This window comes from Neovison vison, chromosome 8 (genome assembly GCF_020171115.1).
Source record: "Neovison vison isolate M4711 chromosome 8, ASM_NN_V1, whole genome shotgun sequence".
NCBI classification, from domain to species: domain Eukaryota; kingdom Metazoa; phylum Chordata; class Mammalia; order Carnivora; family Mustelidae; genus Neogale; species Neogale vison.
In genome coordinates this window covers 75352055-75373694 of record NC_058098.1, presented here as the reverse complement: position 1 = coordinate 75373694, position 21640 = coordinate 75352055, and positions in this window count along the sequence as shown.

The window sequence follows — 21640 nt, the reverse complement described above, 5'->3', positions numbered from 1 at the left end:
AACTTTTCCCGAAAGTCTCCATTAAGAAAGACTGAGAAGGTTCCAGTCCTGAGGCAGTGTGAACTGAGCCTCTCTCCACACAGCACCGACTCCTCTCATTCCTCAAACTCACCAGCTAATGGAATGTGCTACTCCAAGGGGCAAGATTTATTCATGAAATGCCTCCACAGAAAAATGTACAGGAGGGAAGCAGTTCTGCTGTTAGAGTGATGGAATTCTTTATGCTCCGTTTGTGAAGTGATTGGTGTTTACATCCAGCTCTCTCTGTGCTTTGGCTTTAATTTGAGATTACCAGGTGTCTGCCTTTCCTTGGGAGAAATCTGAAGATATTTAAAAGGAATGAGAAATATTTCTAAAGTTACCTTCCTTCTCTTCAACCACAAACCTGAACTGGTTCTGGAGACACAAAGATGAGTACACAAGCTCTCAAGCAGATGGTTGCTCACAAACTCTTTAGAGATTTAGAGAATTTGTATCCTGGAAGGTAGGTAACTGTAATGATGTTAGTTGTCTAGAGATTTTTGTTTTAGTCTCAGTTCTGCTCTGTGACTGAGAAAATAATTTAGTCACTTTGAATCAGGTTTCTTATCTAAACTGGCTAAACTAGCCACTGAATGATGTCTCTAGGAATTTTATAATATGGCAGCCTACATCATAGTTTTTCTCCCATCTTTCAAAATCTCTTATCTCAATTGGTAACACAGGGGATCTCAGAGTGGAATTTCTATGGCAATGTTTATCTGAGTGTGTGTGCGTGCACATATATATATGCGTACATACATACATACTTATATATGCATACATATATATGTATACGATAGTGGGGTGATAATTATAGCACAATGACTTTTTTTTTAGTTAGTTTGTGGGGATGAAAATAAAGGAGGGAATTTTAGAACCACGAGATATCTTAGTCCAGATTTTTATTTCTAAAATATTTAGTTTTGGACCATCTGTACCATAAGCAGTGATATTTTTTAAAGTTTGATTACTTGGCCTCACATAGACTTGATAAATTTTTGATAGATTTTTTGATAAATTTTGATAGATTTTTCACATGGGGCCCGGGAATCTTAATTTTCAACAAAATCTCTAGATGGTTCTTTTACGTGTGAGGTTTTGAGAATTGCTCATCTAATCTAAATCCTGCATTTAGGATTTACAGATGAAGAAATTGAGGCTCAGAGATGACAATATACATTTATGGGAGTGAATTTATCAAATTGATCCAAGTAGTTCATATTTATATTCCACTTGAAATATTAATGTCATTCACTCATTCATTCATTTATTCCTCTAATAGCAATTTATTGACTGTTTACTCAGGTATAATGCTAAGTGTCTAATATAGATCAGCTTATTTAATTCTTAAAATATCTCTGTATCATAATAACTCAGGGGTTGTAATTATTTCTCACGAGACTGAGGTTAAATATTTCATAAGTTTACCTACATTCTGACCCCTACTGAGCTGGTGTTTTTAACTCTAAAACTCAGGCTCTGTAACCAGCCTGCATTTGCCCCAAAGACAAAGAAAGAGCTAAAATTTGCTGAATGCCTATAAAGCAAGACCTTTTATAAATGCTATATAATGTCATCTTTTCTTCATTGGATCAGATTTCTAAAACAGGAAATTGAGACTCAGAAGCTAAAAGGAATAGGACCAAGATTACACAAGCCTAGGCATTTGATTTCCAGCCTTCAGCAAGTAATTCAATGTGATTTTTAGGACTGAAGACTGTGATTAACTACTTGAACTTTCTATAGGTGTGTGAGGATCTAGAATTTCTGAAAGCATATTATCTCAAAACCTGAGTTTCTGACTCCCGAACTGCATGCATTACTGACAATGCTTCAGCCCTTCCCCACTGTGCTGGAAGGTCCCTCCTACCTGTCAGCTGAGTTATCAATGGCTATGTGTTTCAATCAAGCAGTGAAATGGAGAGAAAATGAACATGTTTATTTCCCTATATTTGAGTTGGCTGCCTAGGAATACTGTCAGCTGGGACCATACATTATGCTAATGTTATTGCAGCATTGTCTTTTTTGCATTCCAAGGGGGACTGCTTTTGTTCTCCCAAACTGTACCTCACTAAAATCTGGAAGTACCTGGTTTACATATTCACTGCCATTCCTGGCTTCCTCAGGGACCATTTCAAAGTACTAGACGATGGTAAGCAAATTAGTTATTTGATTCCGATGAACTGAGGTCAGCATAACATCTGTTTTTCTCAACTTTGCTATCACCTTTATTTCTGCAGTGTTTGCTTGTGCCTGTGATTTATTCTGTCATCTAAGAGCTTTTTCAGTGACCTGAAGCCTCTTGTCTTTCCTGTCAGTATTTTCTCAAGTTGCTTTTTGCCATAGCCCAGCCAACAAACTAAAACTGACTAACCAATGAAAATTTCTCAAATTCTGCTGTTCTCAAACTATACACATGTCCTTTCCCTCCAGTAAATTGAGCAGTGATATTTGACAGAGTGGTTATAAACATTTTTGTTGTCAGTCCGGGGAAAGGAGGACAAAAATCCTTGGTCACCCACTTCCATATCAAATAACCATAGGGCAATGAGTTTATTGATCATGTGTCTTATAGAGCAAAATGTTTACTGTACAAATGGTTTAGGAATCATTTTACTTATTTTTGGAATCTCGGTTCTTTAAGAATTAGAAAACTGAGAAAGGCTTAAAATATGCCATCACCACTGCCAACCTTCAAAAGTCATCAGCTTTTAAATGCAAATCCTCCCCCTAGCAACCCACAGTTTGTTTCGTGAGATTAAGAGTCACTTATGGTTTGTCTCCCTCCCTATCCCATCTTGTTTCATGGATTCTTCTCCTACCCACTTAAGCCCCCATGTTGCATCACCACTTCCTCATATCAGGGAGCTCATATGCTGGGGGGAGGGGGGTTGGGAGAAGGGGGGTAGGGTTATGGACATTGGGGAGGATATGTGCTTTTGGGTAAATTGGAAGGGGAGATGAACCATGAGAGACTATGGACTCTGAAAAACAATCTGAGGGGTTTGAAGTGGCGGGGGGGGGGAGGTTGGGGTACCAGGTGGTGGGTATTATAGAGGGCACAGCTTGCATGGATCACTGGGTGTGGTGAAAAAATAATGAATACTGTTTTTCTGAAAATAAATAAATTGGAAAAAATAAAAATAAAATAAATAAATAAATAAATAAATAAAATAAATGCAAATCCTTTGGGTAAAGTGGCTGCTCCCAAGGGTTAACATGATGGGTAGATAAGATTGGACTAAACTAGGTTGTTACTGTAATGCGTTAGAAGCAGTCTCAATCCAAAGGGTAAGTATAACTGCAGTCCTGAAGGAGAGGCAAAGTCAGAATGAAAGGAGAGACATCAGCTGCCAGGTTCAAGAGGTGAGTGCAGGGAGATAGAAAGAAAAAAAAAAAAGAAAGAAAGAAAGAAAGCGAGCCAAAAGTTTAAAAACAACAATGTGTAACAGACTAGAAAGGAGAGTGCATTTTTATAGCCATCCTTTTTGATCCTTCCTTTCCAATACTTCTGCCTCACCCCAGAGAGTACCTCATCATTTTCTGTCAGTCCCACTCCGTGCTACGTCTTGAATACCGTTGTTTTCCTCTAGCTGACCTACAATATCTCTCAGTCTCAGTCAGAGCAGACATTCAGATGAGCGCCTCATTTGTTTTTGAGCCTCAGTTATTGAACCATCTCAATTGCATGGTCTAAATAGTACTCATGGTCAGTTGTATGTTTAGAATGTAAACCAGATATTTTCTTATCCTGCTTGAAGTTTTTCAATAGTTCTTCATTGCTCTCTTGCAGCTTTTCAGGTCCAGCATGATTTTACTTCTACCTGCCCTTCCTTCCTGATTTTATACTTTCATACCTTATTTTCCAACTTCATTGCATGGGAGCCACACTTGGCTTCCTTCTCGTCCTTAGGTATGCCCTTCCCAACACAGTGTCTCTGCACTTTGTCTTCATCTTGCAGTTCTTTCATCAGTCATTCAAACGACTGACATTGGCACCATTCTTTAGCTCTCTAAATACCAGTTTTCTCAAAGAACACACTCGGACCAGTCTTTCATAGTAATCTCCTAACACTGATAGTTTGTTCTCTATCATATCACTCAAGTTACTTCCTTGTATCATTCATTTCTACCTGCAATGCAAGGAATTCTGTGTAATGGTCAATGCAGCCTCCAATCTGCCCTCCTTCTGATGTGGGAAACAAAGGCAGAAGAAAAATTATTATATTTCCTTACTACCTATAGCCCATTGACAAGTCTTTAAAACAGACAGAGTGACATTGCTGTAGGGAATCAGCTACCTAGATGTTTGCACTTTGCTAAGGGTGAAAGGCAATCTTAGCCTGGCCCAGGATTCTGTAAGTCTACTTTAACATAAAAACTCCTTTGGAGTCACTTATGGTTTATCTCCCTCCCTATCTGAGGGGTTTGAAGTGGCGGGGGGGGGGTGGGAGGTTGGGGTACCAGGTGGTGGGTATTATAGAGGGCACGGCTTGCATGGAGCACTGGGTGTGGTGAAAAAATAATGAATACTGTTTTTCTGAAAATAAATAAATTGGAAAAAAAAATTCCTTTGGAAACTCTCTTTATCTCTGTTCCCCAGGATACATGTTGGTAATCATCCCCCAAGCAAATGACCCACCAATATATATCAGAAGGGTCTCATGGTGAAGGTTTTATTAGACAGTAGTAAATGACTTTTCCCAATAATAGCTAGCCCCCTCAAGGTCCTGGAAACCTTGCTTCTAAAACTCCTTAGAGATTTACACTATCCCTAACCTCCTCTCAACTTGAAAGTATATAATGGGCCACTCCTCATGACTCCAGTGCAGCTCTTTCTGCATATAGGTCTTGTCCCCGTGCTTTAATAAAAATCACCTTAACGCCTGGGTGGCTCAGTTGGTTGAGCAGCTGCCTTCGGCTCGGGTCATGATCCCGGCGTCCTGGGATCGAGTCCCGCATCGGGCTCCTTGCTCAGCAGGGAGCCTGCTTCTCCCTTTGCCTTTGCCTGCCATTCTGTCTGCCTGTGCTCGCTCTCCCTCTCTCTCTCTGATAAATAAATAAAATCTTAAAAAAAGAAAAAAATCACCTTTTCACCCCAAAGATGTCTCAAGAATTCTTTCTAGGCCATTGGCTCCAGACCTCACCTATATTATTTGGCCACCACAAATGGACCCCCTCACTTAATAAAATATCACTCCACACTTTTGTGTCAAGACTTATTCTTCAGCTCAGAGACACAAGAACCCTGCAAACCCTGCAACACCCCTAGGTTGCCTCCTATACTGGTAAGTTGAAATCTATACTTCTTGGACACCTTTGCACTAGGATTCCAGGGGAAACTACGTGTTTTTTGATATTTGGGAAATAGAAATCAGGTACATGCTATTTTCTTGCTGTTTTCGTTGAGGAGCAAGGTTGTAGAGATGAGAACACCAAGACACTACTGAAAAGACTGAACTCTGTGTTTCAGTGTATATGCTCTAGTTTCATTAATGTCAGAGGCAATAGTGATGCAAAACCAGCTTCTGGAGCGCAGTTGAACAAACCTGGAGTGCTCTAGAATGTAAGAACACCAGTAGCAAACCTCTGATTTTCATTTCTTCAACCTATCAACCTATTTTGCATTTTACTTCTATTACTTTCTGTTTTAAAACTTCTGTGTAAAGTACCTAGAGTGTTTTCCTGCACTGAGCACTCACCAGTTAATGTACTAATTTTTATTTGTTTACTATTTATTTATTTATTTATTTATTTTGTCTGTGCCCAGTAGAATGTAAGCTCAGAGTGGACAGGGACATACCTTATTTATCATTATACAACTGTTCAATACTAAAACAATTCATCACACAAGGTAAGGACTAATGAATATTGATGGCACACACAGGTGAATAAATAATACAAATGAACCAAGTTCAATTGATTTAAGAAATAAGCCAAAGATGTCTAGACCATAATGTTTCTGGTACTGATCTCTGTGTATTTATTTTGGACTTATGTCATGTTAGGGAAAGAAACTATTTTAGAAGCCAAGATTATCATGCCCCTGTTTTTGCTTTTCAGGGTATATAAATGTTAACAGTTTCTATTGAATAGGTTTTCATTTAGGTGTCAACGAACCCCAGTGAAAAAATATGAGAGCTGGATTAGAAGCTTTCATCCATAGCAGTGATTTTCAATGTAGTTATTGCTTTTCTGACAATCTGCATATTCATCCTGGTGAATAAAATCCTATTTTCATAACTTGTGTTTTGCATGAGAAATCTGGAAATACCATACATACTGTCTGTGTTGCACGCTTCTGAGTAACTCTGGCTCAGGCTTGTAGCTTTCCTTCACTTCCAGGTTTGCTTCCTCTCCTCTCTTCATCTCTCCTCTCCTTTCCCCCCTTTTTTTTGAATATGAATTAATCTCACCCTACAGGCTGACTAATGCAGTTTCTTTATCATCATTCACGGAAATGAGTCAGCATCTTTCACTAAGCAACTTTGTGACAGCAGGAAGTTTTAGATATTTTAAAATATTTGACTTTTTCAGATGGGAATGGTCCCCTCCAATCAAATGGAACTGCTGTTTATGTTACTCTACTCTCTCACCTGCAATACTTCATCAGGTCACAAGGGCCTCTTGTCTTTTGTTTTGTGTATTTAAAATGGATGCAGTGCCCATCACTAACAGACAGATTCTAAGGGTTGGAAGCTGGTGCTGTTAATGAATGCAGTTATGAAGGCTCTGTTTTCTATTTGTTTTTTTTTTTTCTTTATTTTTGAAGTAGCATGTAGATTTCTAGTCCCTACATCAATCATATATGTGTGTGTGTATGTATGATATATATGTATATATATAAAATCTTTATATATATATCACATATATATATCTCACATATATATATATTTTAAGATTTTATTTATCTTTTTGACAGAGAGAGAGAAAGAGAGCAAGCACTAACAGGGGGAGTGGCAGAGGCAGAGGAATAAGCAGACTCCCCACTGAGAGAGAGCCTGAAGCAGAGCTCAATTTGATCCCAGGACCCTGAGATCATGACCTGAGCTAAAGGCAGAGGTTTAACCAATTGAGCCACCCAGGTGCCTCTAAATTATATATTTTTAACTGGATCTTCTCAAAAGAAAATGTAGATAAAATCCTGTCATGTCAGACTAGTTCAAAAGCTGAATAAAAGGGAAAAACAATCAAACCACTTTTTTTTTTCCCCTAAGGCAGTTTTGTGAGCTCTGAAGCAAAAAGCAATTTTAACCAATAGAAACTGATTCTCTCAAGTGCAGCGGGAAAATGTGGCTCCTTGCAACAGAGGAGGGAGCTGGAAGCCAGAGGATTGATGTTGCCTGTTTCTATCCATCAGGTTTCATGAGCTTACTCAATGCCCCTGTGATGAGCTGCATTCAGTGTGCAAAGAGCTGAAGAGGCACACGAGTGTGCATGCTGATGAGCATAACCACTCATCATTCACCAACCCGACCTGCTCCTTCAGATCTTCTTTTGTGTTGAGAGAAGAGAGAACACAAGAATATGTGTTTAGAAGTTCTCTATTTATGTTGGAAGAAATAAAGAAGGGAAACTGGCTGGGGGATTGAAATAAACCAATAAACCAAAGAAGAGCTAAGGGAGAGCGAAGGAGAAAAGGGCAGAACCTAAGGAAGTACATTTCTCAAACACTGCTGAAATTTGCTCCTATGTTCTTTGTTCAAAGAAACAAGTAAGAGGGCTGATTTGGCATTGCAGGCATGGAAGGAAAACTAGAAGAAATAAGAAGAGGGTTCTGCTGATACCTCTAATTGTAATACATATCTCCATGAAGAATGATTTTTATCAACCCTACTCATTTCCTTCCTTCCTCCCTTCCTTTCTCTCTTTCAATTACAGGACTGCATCTAGAGACTACATGGCCCAGCCTCCCGCCTCCGCATATAAAGGATCAGGCATCTCTGAAAAACTTAAATGACTGACCAAAGATAGCATCCTCAATTCCTATAAGAGTTGGAAATATAATTTAGGCTCCCAGATTTTCATTCTAGTGCTCATTTCACTGTACAATCCAGTATTATTATTATCACTTATAGTAGATGATATTTCTTTATGGAATTCAAGCATCCTTGAACATTAACTGAAATGACATTTTCCTAAAATTTAGTATTGTGTAAAAGGCACAACTGACATTGGTAAAATATGTTTTGAATAATTCTTAAAAATCAGTATTGCAATGCAATGAGAAGTTACAAAGTTATATTTTCTGTTGTCAGGAACTCAGAATTAGCCCATCTGGAACCAAGATCAAACAGTACATTTTTAATCATTTGAAGTAAAATCCATTCCATGCCTGATATTTCTGAAGTGCATAAGGGAAGATGAGAACTATCGTAATCCTTTAAGTTTCCCGCTAAGAGGCCATGACTGAGTTCCAACAAGTAGTATTTTTGATAGAACTGAAGTATAAGGTAGATTTCAGGCATAGGAATGAAGACTTGGCAGTGAAAAAAGGAAGTGCCTTATATCAGGCTACTGGTGATTTTTATGTTTTCAGAAATATTTTTTTAGAAAATAATGGATATTCTTTTAAAAAATTAGGTGATTAACAATGCCATATTTAAGAAATGCTCTTGATACTGCAGGTCAAGTGATACTTTTACTTAAAATATACAAATAACTGAAATAAAATGTGTTTTGTTCTAGGAAGGAATAAATCCAAGAATGTGAGTCAATATCCAAATCTTCAATTTACATGTCGTAACACTACCATAATAAGAAATAACTCAACATTTTTAAAAATTATAAAAATAGATTAATGTATCAAAAGGAAATGTTAGAAGGAGTCTCAAAATCCTGTAACCCAGACTCTAAATCTGGTAAGGAAGAAAATTAAACCTAGAGAGTAAAGTATATCACAAAGATTTTAATTGACTTATTTGTTCTGAAAATAACTATTTTCAAAAATTAAGCTAGAAACCAGTTCAACTGTGTTCTCCACAACATTAGATACCAAACAGTGGGCAGAATAATTCTGGAGAGTCACAGATTTGTTTCAAGTGGTCTTTTAACCCATATGTGCAGCAAATTTTATCTATAGTCTTGAATAAAAACTGTTATAAAATATATATTCTATTTCATAGATAGATACAGTATAATGAACACCAAAGCGTTTACAACTTAGTGCTCTGCAATTATTACTGCCTTTTTTTTTAAACTACTATGTTAATAGTAGTTTCCTCATATTTTTTTAAAGTCTATTAAGAATCAATATATTTCCCAAAAAGTAACAATTACCATTTGGTTATATCTCAATACTTTTGATACTTAAAGGGCTCTCATATTTGAAAATATTGAGAAATACTGTTCTACTCCATGAATGAATTATCCTTACCAACTCATGACTTAATGTTATAGTTTATCATTTTATTTTGTGGGCAAAAAGGTTGCCAGAAACTTGGATTTTGGGCCCAATCATAACTTAAAATCATGTGGAAATGGTCCTTATTGTTTCCTACTTGTTCTCTACTCTTTAAGCATTGCCATGCCCAAATTTATGTTATACTTTACTTACATGATTTTTTTAAGGTGGTAAATATGAATAAAAATTACATTCAGTCAAATGTCAGATGACCTTATATATCAACTGGTAATTTTTTTTAAAGGTTTATTTATTTATTTATTTGATAGAGATCACAAGTAGGCAGAGAGGCAGGCAGAGAGAGAGGTGGGGAAGCAGGTTCCCCGTTGAGTAGAGAGCCCGAAGCGGGGCTTGATCCCAGGACCCTGGGATCATGACCTGAGCCGAAGGCAGGGGCTCTAACTCACTGAGCCACCTAGTCGCCCTGTAATTTTTGTTTTTTCAAGTCAATATATTTGTGACGTGTATTTCTTTTCCTTGCCTGAATTCCCAGACATCTGGGAATGTAAGCGTACTAGAACTAGGCTATCAGTATTGCATCATAACTTTCAGAATGTCTTAAGAGGTAGTTTTGAAAAGTTGAGCTTTGCATAACATTAAATTACATTTTTATACTCTGATTCTATGATTCTCCTGGGAAGCATCCAAAAATTTAGCCTCTGGACCTTGGGAGTTCCTAAGCTTTCCAATGCAGGGACACCTGGTGGGCCAAGACTCTATTTGTTGTGGCACCTAACTTATTTCAAAATGACTCATCAAAAGCCAAGTTTGGCAAGAGTAAGATTTTCAAAGAATTTTGATCACCTCAATTAACCAAACCACAGGGATTCAAAATAAAGCAATTAACAGACATAAATAACACAGGATGGTAGAAGGCAGTCATTAGTTTGGCTTTTGTAATATCATGTTTTTAATCACTGGTTGAGTGAAAAGCAGCTTCTTCTATGGAGTTACATGTAAAAAGTCAATGGAAGTAACACTTTATAGTCCCCCTAACAATTGCTTCTTCAATCTTGGTACCTCTGACTGTGTCAAAATATTTTAATTATCTAAATACACATTTCCACTTAAATTAGGGTCCAAAAGAGTATTTTTAGTATGACAATACTAAGGGAGCAATTTAGAATATCACTCTTGAATAAAATTTAGATACATTTTGCTAAAAGTAAACCTGGGTTTAAGATTGGGGGTGGGGGGGCGCCTGGGTGGCTCAGTGGGTTAAGCCGCTGCCTTCGGCTCAGGTCATGATCTCAGGGTCCTGGGATCGAGTCTCACATCGGGCTCTCTGCTCAGCAGGGAGCCTGCTTCCTCCTCTCTCTCTGCCTGCCTCTCTGCCTACTTGTGATCTCTCTCTGTCAAATAAATAAATAAATAAATAAATAATCTTAAAAAAAAAAGATTGGGGATGGGGTAAGAAGGATGGGGAAGATGTCTTAGATAATCTTGAACTCAATATATCATATATTTCACATTTATATCAAACTTGGGCACTGGCTTTTAAATAGAAAATGAAGATAACTTGCCAGAGATATACATAATGGATTATGGAAACGGAGAGAGCCTTGGGCTTAAATCTTGAGTTATTTACTAGCTGTGTGGTTTGGAACAAAGGTTTTGGGGTTTTTTTGTTTTGTTTTGTTTTATTTGTTTTGTTTTGTTTTTTAATTTTTAATTTGATGATCTGTTCATTTCATTTGCAATATGGTATTCTAACGGCTTTATAGCATTGTTGAAGTATAAAGTACAACATACAAAAATAGCTGCTGCTATTTTAGAATGAGATGTTCTTTTGTTTTTTTGTTTTGTTTTGTTTTGTTTTTTACCAAGGTCTCCCATATAAAGTTATTTAAGAATTAGCACAAAGATCATACATGTTAGATATGGAAGGGGAATTAAAAAAAGTAACTTGCTCCCTACTTTTAAAGGGTTAGGGTTAGCAAACAAACAAACAAAAAACCAACTTGAGGTTTACAGTGGTGTTAAAAAAATATCTATGTCCCTTGTTAAAGTTCATATGGTGGAAGTTATTGAGGGAGACTGTTACAATGGATTTTGTAGGAGGGGAGAGAGACAGCTGGCTCAACTTTGAAAACATTAAGGAAAAGAGGGAATTTATAGCCAAGGAACACAGTGGCCATCGATGGATAAAAATTACTGAGAGGAAACATCAGATGTAAGGAGGATCTAACAGGATTTTTGCTGAATACAGGCCAGGGTGATCAGATATTACAGATGGATGGTGGAGTATGAGGAACCCGGACAGATGTGAAGAATGGTCAGACATCAAGGTTGGGGGACTCTATCTAAACTTAGGAGGATGCTTCCTAAAATTGTGGAATAAAAAGATGATTATGAAATCCTAAAAGTCAAGGCCTAGTCAAGGAAAGAGTTCAGAGAGCCTAACTAGTTTGGTCAAGGGAAGAACTTCTATCAGTGGTTAGGTGACTTACCTACCATGGGTGCAAAACAAATGGCCTAGAGAACATTGGGCATTGGTTTAGGTTCAAGTCATAGCAGTAATAAAGAGAATTAAATGTTAACCCTTGGATTTTTTAATTTCTTAAAATATCATTTTAAATGGGATGTTCTTTGTTTCACAAAAGGATTATTTTAGAAAGATACCAAACTCTGGCAAAAAATAAATGACTGGAAATTACAAAAAAGTCATTTCACACTTTCTCCTGTTATAGAGACAATTCTATACAAATCTACTAGAGGGGAGCCTGGGGGGCTCAGTGGGTTAAGGCCTCTGCCTTTGGCTCAGTTCATGATCCCAGGAACATGGGATTGAGCCCCGCATTGGGCTCTCTGCTTGGCAGGGTGCCTGCTTCTCCCTCTCTCTCTCTGCCTGCCTCTCTGCCTACTTGTGATCTCTCTCTCTGTGTCAAATAAATAAATAAAATCTTTAAAAAAAAGAAATCTACTAGAATAAGTTTTCACAGAAATTGTACTTATCTCTATGAGGTTATATTGATTTAAACACTATAAATATATACATTTATTTTAAGTTTGACTCCTTAATATTTCTTTCTGCCAAAGACACTTTTTAAATTAAATAACAGTTGATTTTAAATAATTATTTTAAAATGAGCAAAAAAAATAAGTTATTTTAAAAATCCTCAAACACAATTGTTAATGAAGAAAAGGTAATTTTAATTCAACCAAATTAAAGGAATGAAGATGCTGTATATTAAATAATCAAAATAGCATTCCTTTTTAGGAGAAAGCATAATATAAAACAAAATAAACCTTAAAATGTTTGTAATTGTTTCTTCTCCAGATTCTATAGAAACATTTTACATATACCAGAAAACACTTGCTTTCTATTGCTAATAGATATTTAATAATGTTCACTGAATTATCTAAAATTCATAATATCTGATCAAATTGATTTTACACCAAAAGCTTTATGAGCTGGAAACTGCATACACAGAGGGATTCAGCATGGTCTAAAGCTTAAACAAATTTATGGTTTTACATAGGAGGTCAGGCTTGAATAGTGTAGGGGTTTGATGGTAGGCCACCATCCCAAGATGGGCTACTTTGGCATAAAGATTATTCTGAACCGAATAAAACTGTTTGGGCTCAAGAGATACTTTTGCTCCTCCTTTAACTATATAGGAGAACCTAAATTGAAGGGTCTTTCCAAAATAAAGGTTAGTACCAAAAACAAATTTTATCAGAATAACCCATCTATATGGCAGGTCAAACTGTTTACCGGACATTTACTCTTTTTCATCTTCCTGTGAATGGCATTTCTTTCCTCTGAAGTCCTAGACTCATATCCCTTTCCCCTTTGTTCAGAATGACATATATGTCTCATTTTGCCCAAATGTCTTCAGAATTTCCATGTCTATATGGATTCCCCATATGTATGCCTTTAAATTTATTTTCTCCTATTTATCTGTCTCATGTCAATTGGATTTGTAGTCCAGCTAGAAGAACCCTTCAAAAGGACAGGCATTCTTGCTGACAATAGTTAACCACAATTCAACATAATGATTGCCATTATGGAGATAAAATATAGTATTGGTAGAGTAGGAAGAAGGATTAATCAGCTGCCCTGCAAAAACAAAAAGCCTTCATAAAGGTGGTATTTAGGCTTGGGTTTGAAGACTATATGAGATTAAATTTCTAGGGGTCTGCATTTTTCATAAGAAATGAATTAGGCTATTTCGAGATAATTCTTTTCCAGAATTTTATATATGATTTTGTGCATAAGAGAGGAAGAGATAGATGGTCAGGTGGTTTGAGCTAAATTGTTTTAAGAAAATTTTAAAATTTCACCCACAAGTTTGAAGATTTCAAGAGAAAAATAAACCAGCAATATTTTTAAATAATGAGATTTGCTACTTGAGTTTCTCCTTAAAGTAACAGCAAAATTACACAAAATTTAGGCTAGAGTTCCAATCTACCAATATTTTTTGACTTGCATCATGTCACTGGACCATGAAATAGCAATTTCATGCTACTCATTTTACAAATCAGAAAGGAAAAACAAAACTATGCAATGTGATCTGAATGCACATGTTTTATCTCCTTGACATGTCATATACTTCTTGGGGACCAGTTATCAATATCTGCTTCACAAATATGTTTTTAATTACTTTTAGCATAGTATCTTACATATCAAAGTAATTAACTAAGTTCCACACAATAGTGCTACTACAAGTCAGAGTGAAGTCATACCTGGCCAACAGAATTAGAAAAGATGTTTTGCAGGAGGCAGTATGTGAGATGGACTTTAAAAATTGATAGTTCTGAAGAACATAAATAAATAGCCAGTAAGAATATGAAAAAAGCTCAACATCATTAGCCATTAAGGTTACGAAAATAAAAACCACAATAAGACCCCACTTTATACCCACTAGGATGGCCATAATCAAAAAGACATATAATAAGTATTGAGGAAGATGTAGAGCAACTGAAACCTTCATATAATGCTGGCAGATATAAAAATAGTACAGTTGTTTTGAAAAAATAATTTTGTAGCTCCTCAAAAGATTCAACAGTCGGAGTGTGACCCAGCAATTCCACTCCTAGGTACATACCCAAGAGAAATGAAAAGATGATCCCCAGGAGTCTTTGGGTATTTCTCCAAACACGAATCTAGGTGTTGCTATAAAGACCTTTGCAGATGTAAATGTAGTCCCTAATTAGTTGACTTTAAATTCTTCAAAAGGAAGATTAACCCAGGTGCACCTGACCTAATCAAGTCAATCCTTACAAGAAGTCAGATTCTAAGAAGCAGTGATTTCTTTTTGCTGGCCTGTTGCAGAAGCAAACAACCATGCTCTGAACTACTAATCATTGTAATCATTTGTTACACAGCAACATAATATACTCACACAAATGCATAGTAGAAAAATGGAAGACAAGTCTAGAAAAACAGGTTCACTCCTGCTTAGAGTCTATGGAGATTAGTTGTTTGTAATTAATTTATTTTCCTTCAAATTTGTTAGCATAAAAATGATGAAGATGTTACCTAATTTAATGTTTCTGCCTTTCAAATTGTATTTAGGATACATGTGAACATTTTCATTAATTCCAAGTTAATTTTACTCAAGCTGCAAAATTATTTTTACCACCTCTTTTCTTATGATATGCAAGTATGTTTTCTTCTTCCAGTTAGATAAAAAATAGTTGGACATTACCAATAATGTGCTGAAATATGCCATGCACATTTATGCTTTGGAGAATTTGGAAACATTACTTTCATATATTAATATTTGATTTTAAAAAAGCTTATCAATGTCTCCTGCATCACCTTCTATGAGTTGTCTATAAAACACAAGTTATATTTAAAATAAACATAATGCTTATTACTTTTTCTGAGCATTTTACATGTATTGCAGGCCTATTGTAGAAATGTTGAAAACTTCAGCAAATACAAAGTTATTTGGAACTGGAAAATATGATTTGTCTGAAAATAACATGGTTGATTGTTATGTAATTTTAAATTCTTCTACATGTATGTGTTTCTCTCCACATTGAAATATTCCAGTAAGTTCTAAATGTTTTTGTGTCTGCTTTTCTACATAAACCTTATAAATAATTTACATGTTATTTTTATTCCCTAACATCATACTACATAAAGATCTAGATATGTAGTTATTATAAATGTTCTTTAAAGAAAAGTGAGAAAATACAAATGAATCTAAAAAGATTGGATTTTAAAATTGTGTGTAATATTACCCTGAAATATTGTTTTATATATAAAAATGGAATCATACCTCCCATACTTGTTATATTTATTTCCTATTGCTGCTGTAATAAACTTGGTCTCTTGAAACAACTCAGATTTATCTTGCACTTCTACAGGTCCAGAGTCCAAAATGGGTTTCACTGAGCCCAAAGTATTGGTGGGGCTAAACTGCTTTCTGGGGACTCTTGGTAAAAATTAATTTCCTTGACTTTCCCCACTTTTACAGGCTTCCAGTACCCCTTGGCTTGGGGCCTCCTTCTATCTTCAAAGCCAGTCCTATGTCATCTTCAGATATCCTTCTGATTCTGATGCTGACCCTCCAGCCTTGTAAGAACCCCTGTGAATACACTGAGTCTATCTGGATAAGCCAGGCTTGACCCATCTCAAGGTCAGCTGACTAGTAACCTTAATTCTATCTGCAACCTTAATTCCTACATTGCCATGTAACACAACATACACATAAGTTCTGAGAATTAGGATGTGGCCATTTTTGAGGAACCACTAATCTACACATCACTTCTGATATATGCTTTTCACAAAGCACGATATACATACATTCATTTTAGAGTTTAATTATGTAATCTTGCCAGTATAAATCATTTGTTTTTCCCTGATGATTTCATTAGCTAGTGCTTATATAATAATGTAACATGGTTATACATGTAGGTATTCCAGTGTTCTAATTTTAATGAGAATAATTTAGTGTGACCTGGTTTTAAAATTGTGTTGGCAGTTGATTTGGAAAAAAGTTTTTTTCTTCATTTATGGAAATAAAACTCTTGAAAGGATTTTAAATTATTTATGTGATTCATTATTCAAAAATGTGTGTTGGCTTTTATTGAATTTGTATCCGGCATCTACTGGGATTTTTATTGATTTTTCTTCTTTCTCCATGATCTATGAATACAGCAGACATTAATAGATGTCCTAATATGTAATCATCTAGAAAAATGCTTACTTTGTCATAGACTTAGCTCTGTGTTTTCCTAGAAAGAGATGCACAGTTGGTAATATTTTATTGGATAATGCAATCCCAGTGTGGCAGACTCAAAGAGAACATAAATGAGGCAGAGAAGGAGGAAAGTAAATACAAGGAGGTATGTTCTTGAATGGCTTCAGTCTAGTAATATGTGAGGCTAATTTTTGGTTTTGCAAGGCATTCTTCAGAAGCCTGAAGGAATATGGCATCCAGGGGAAAAGAAGATAAAGAATGTGTCCTTTACCCACTCCTTCCTATCACCCATATTTCACTGGTAAGGGTCACTCTACAGGGCCTTAAATCTTGCATTTTTATGTTGCCCGATCTGTCTCAGGTAGCCACTGAAGTGAGACAGATTCTCTGGGTGGCCATGTTCCCAGTGCATGGATGTAACATGCAGCATCCTTAGTGGGTATCAATACCAGCATGTGAGGCAACCTCACTATAACTTTGGCTTTGGAAGCAGTGGGGTGATCTGTGTTTAGGAAACAAGCTTGGCAAAAGTGTGTGTTTATGTGTGTATGCATGCATTGGTCATGAGGAGGGAGAGAGTGACCAGTGTTTTTATTAAAGATTACCACTACAATTAGGTGGCATTAGTCTTTAAATTTGTTAGATGGCTTTTTAAAAATTAAAATTAATCTAACTTTACTTTTTTTTTCTTTCTCCAAATTTGTATTTAAACTCTAGTTGGTTAACATACAGTATAATAATAGTGTCAGGTGTAGAATTTAGTGATTTGTCACTTACATACAAGATCCAGTCCTCATAATAAGTGCCCTCCTTAATCCCCACCACCTGTTTAACCATCTGCCATCCCCACTTCCCCTCTCGTAACCCTCAATTTATTCTCTATAGTTAAGAGTCTCTTTCTTGGTTTGCCTCTCTTTTCTTTCCCCCATGTTCATTCTGCCTTGGTGTATTTTCCAAACTCTGTATTTTTATTTTAATTAGTATGCATGGGTATTTTAGACATCATGTATTTCTTTTTTTAAAAGAAGAATTTATTTATTTGTGAGAGAGAGAGTGAGAGCACAAGCAGGGGGAGCAGCAGGCAGAGGGAGAAGCAGGCTCCCCACTAAGCAAGGAGCCTGCTGCAGGACTCGAGATCATGACCTGAGCGAAAGGCAGATGCTAAACCGACTGAACCACCCAGGTGTCCCCATGTATTTCTTTTTTTTAAAGATATTATTTTTAAGTAATCTTTACATCCAATGTTGGACTTGAATTCACAACCCCAATATCAAAAGTCACACACTACCAACTGGGTCAATCACAATATCATGTATTTCTTTATATTGCTCCCTCCCAGGACCCTGAGACCATGACCTAAGCAGAGAGCAGGTATCAACTCACTGAGCCACTCAGGTGCCCCAATAAAAGTACTTCTTAAAATCATTGCAAAGTTTACGCTCAAAATTGTTCTGTGTTCTAAGTAATTTATTTTCTATTATAGTGTATCGTCATCACCAAATTTTATTCAGTGACCCTAATGTCACTGCTGATGTGAGGTATAAAGTAAAATTTACTGAAGGAAAGCCACAGTAAAATTGGAAGCGAGGTAGACTAATAAACCAATTATGGCCATTCTGAGGAAGAACACCAGTCAGGGTACATTTCTGTGATAAACCTAATTTAAGTTTCGCTTGAAGTTGTTTGGAAAGCTAAATGATTCAATTTGGGGATGTTATCTCTAGAAAGGATTTATGTTTGCTTCTGTTAGACATCAGATGTCTACCCCACCCCCATCCCAAGGTTGGGACCATGCCCTTTGAAGAACTCAACTAAAATTGAGTAAAATTGAGTGGTCTCAGGTTGGTCTTCCCCTGACCCTGCTGCTGGACCAAAACTTAGTAAGTGCTCTTATTGACAGAATATACAGTTTCATATAATTTTTTGAGGGGTGGGACAAATTCTTGAATATTTCTTTTATTTTTCTTAGAAGCCCATGAATGCATTTTATAGTGAGAGATTCCCTCTTAGTACTTGGTCTTTTTTTTTTTTTGACATTTTATATGGGAAATTTCAAATATATACATAAGAAAATAGAATAATGTAATAAACCCATGCAACTATCATCCAGCTTCTGCAATTATCATACATTCACTATCTTGTTTTATCTATATACAACCCATTTTCTTACCCTGAATTATTTGAAATAATCCCAGATATCTCATTGGTTATCACATGTATGTATTAGGAATTTCCAGCCTATGTTCTACAATGACATATACACCCATCTATACATGTGATCCACTTATGGACCCTAGTATAGACCTGTTACATTAATATATTTTCTAAATATTTACTTATTTGAGGGGGGGGAGGAGCAGAGGGAGAGAAAGAGAATCTCAAGCAGACTTCCTGCTGAACATGGAGCCTAATGTGGGGCTTGATCTCACAACCCTGCGAACATGATATGAGCTAAAACCAAGAGTCGGAAGTTTAACCAACTCTGCCATGCAGGCACCCTAATATTAATATCTTAAATGAATAATTGTTCATATAATTATGCACAATTCTAAGATGATTAACCCCACATCTGCTCTCATTTCTACCATTCAAGAAACATATTGAAATGCATGTAAATGAGAGCAGTGTTACAGGCATAATCCTTAATCAGATCCAATATACATCAAAAAAGCATATTATTCTTTTCTTTTTTAAAAAGATTTTATGTATTTGAGAGAGAGAGAGAGCAAGAAGACCAGCACAAGCAGGGGGAGAGTTAGAGGGACAGAAAAAGGGAGAAGTAGACTCCCTGCTGCATAAGGAGCAATGTGTAAGACTCGATCACCTGAGCTGAAGGCAGATGCTTAACTGAGTCACCCTGGTACCCGCAGCATATCATTCTTTTATATATAATACTTCATAAGATATTTAATGTAGGGTTAACAGGCTGTATTAAAATGAATAAAGCAGAAAGATCAGAAAGAGTTTTTCTCATTCTATTCTCTGTCCTCAAACCTGTTCTTATGTGTCTCCCTTTCCAACCCATTGGAAACAACTTGGACAGATTTCATAACTTTCCAAGCACTAAAAACTGTAACAACACTGTCATTTTTAAGTATTAAAAAGGCCAGACTAGTTATCATCACTTTCTCACTTACTTCAGAATCACAAGGAAAAGGACACATGACTTCTGGCCGTTTCTTTCCTTCTTTGTGCTCAGTCTGTTTTTCTTTATGTCTTTTTCATCCCTCCCCCCACCATACCAGGGTAGGGGGAAAGGAAAAGCCTTAGCTAATATTTGTACTTTTCATTTTTTGTTCAATGTCCTGCTTCATGGCGAGTGTTCTAAGCTTATTCATTTGGGGGGAATCTTGTGGTTTTGTTTTTCAGAAATCTCAGGAGGCACCTCCACAGTGTAAAATTATTTGACAAAGGTAAAAAAACTGAGGTCAAACTACACTGGATTCTAGAGCTACTTTCTCTCTCTTGCTCTCCTATTGTGCCTAGATTCTCTTTCCTCCAAACTTTCCCATCTGCAAAGGAGTCCTAAGTCTTAACCATTCCAAACTCCAGAAAATTACTGTCAAGTGTTTTTAAAGGATTATATCATATTCTACTATATAGATATCAGCACAGCGTAGATTAGAATTTTCTGCAGGTCATCAAATGCAACTGGAAAATAGGAGGAAGGTTCCCTAACCCCTCCCAGTAGATATCTTGGGCACCTTCTCCTGTAGCACAGGTGAGAGTCCCTTCTTTTCTTATTCAACAGGGAGGAAAGGGGATATGTAACACTGCTCTCCATGCCCACCCATTTCTTCCAAAAACTTCTGCCCTCTCTAATAACATGTCACTTCTTTCCTAGGTAGTGTGGAAGAATGTGAGGAAGATACATAAACTTAGTTATTTAATAATGTCAAGCACTTCTCATTTGAATATATTTCATATCCACAATTATTACTAACTTTGGGGTCCAGAGACAAGAGGAATAACCCCTTCCACGTAATGTTATAATTATTACATATTATTTGCCATTTTCCTCACATATGACCATGGTCTGACTATGTGCTATATCACCCTAGACTATATTTTATTTCTTCAATATACAGAAATGCAGCTTACTTCATGTCACTAAAGAACAAATAATTACCAGCAAGTGAATACCTTCTAGGTATTGGTACCATCCTAACCATTTTCACAGATCATCTCATGTAATCTCAGAAATAATATCATGAGGTAGATATAATAGTTATATTTATCCTCTTTTAATAGAGTTAACTTAGAGCACACAAATTATTTACTACTACAGTTAACCAGAGGTCGAGCTAAGATGTGGACCCAAGAATGTTTGCATATTGGATGTCTCATCTTAAAAATCATAGTATGTTGGGGGGAGGAGTCAAGATGGCAGAGAAGTAGCAGGCTGAGATTACTTTAGCTAGCAGGAGATCAGCTAGATAGCTTATCTAAAGATTGCAAACACATACAAATCCATCGGCAGATCAAGGAGAAGAACAGCAATTCTAGAACAGAAAATCAACCACTTTCTGAAAGGTAGGACTGGCGGAGAAGTGAATCCAAAGCCATGGAAAGATAGACCCCAGGGAGAAGGGCCGGCTCCCGGCAAGCGGCGGAGCAACGGAGCACAAAATCAGGACTTTTAAAAGTCTGTTCTGCTGAGGGACATCACTCCAGAAGCTAAACCGGGGTGAAGCCCACGCGGGGTCAGCATGGTCTCAGGTCCCGCAGGGTCACAGAAGGATCGGGGGTGTCTGAGTGTCGCAGAATTTACAGGTATTGGAACGGGGAAGCCGGCTACAGAGACAGAGCCGACAGTGAGCTCACAGCTTGGGGTTACCTTGAACCGTTCGCAGGCTCAATGAGCTCAGAGCGCGGCCAGAGGTCAGGCAGACGGGAGTTACTGGGCATTGTTCTCTGAGGGCGCACTGAGGAGTGGGGCCCCAGGCTCTCGGCTCCTCTGGGCCGGAAACCAGGAGGCCACCATTTTTATTCCCGTCCTCCGGAACTCTAGAGAAAGTGCTCAGGGAACAAAAGCTCCTGAAAGCAAACCCGAGCGGAT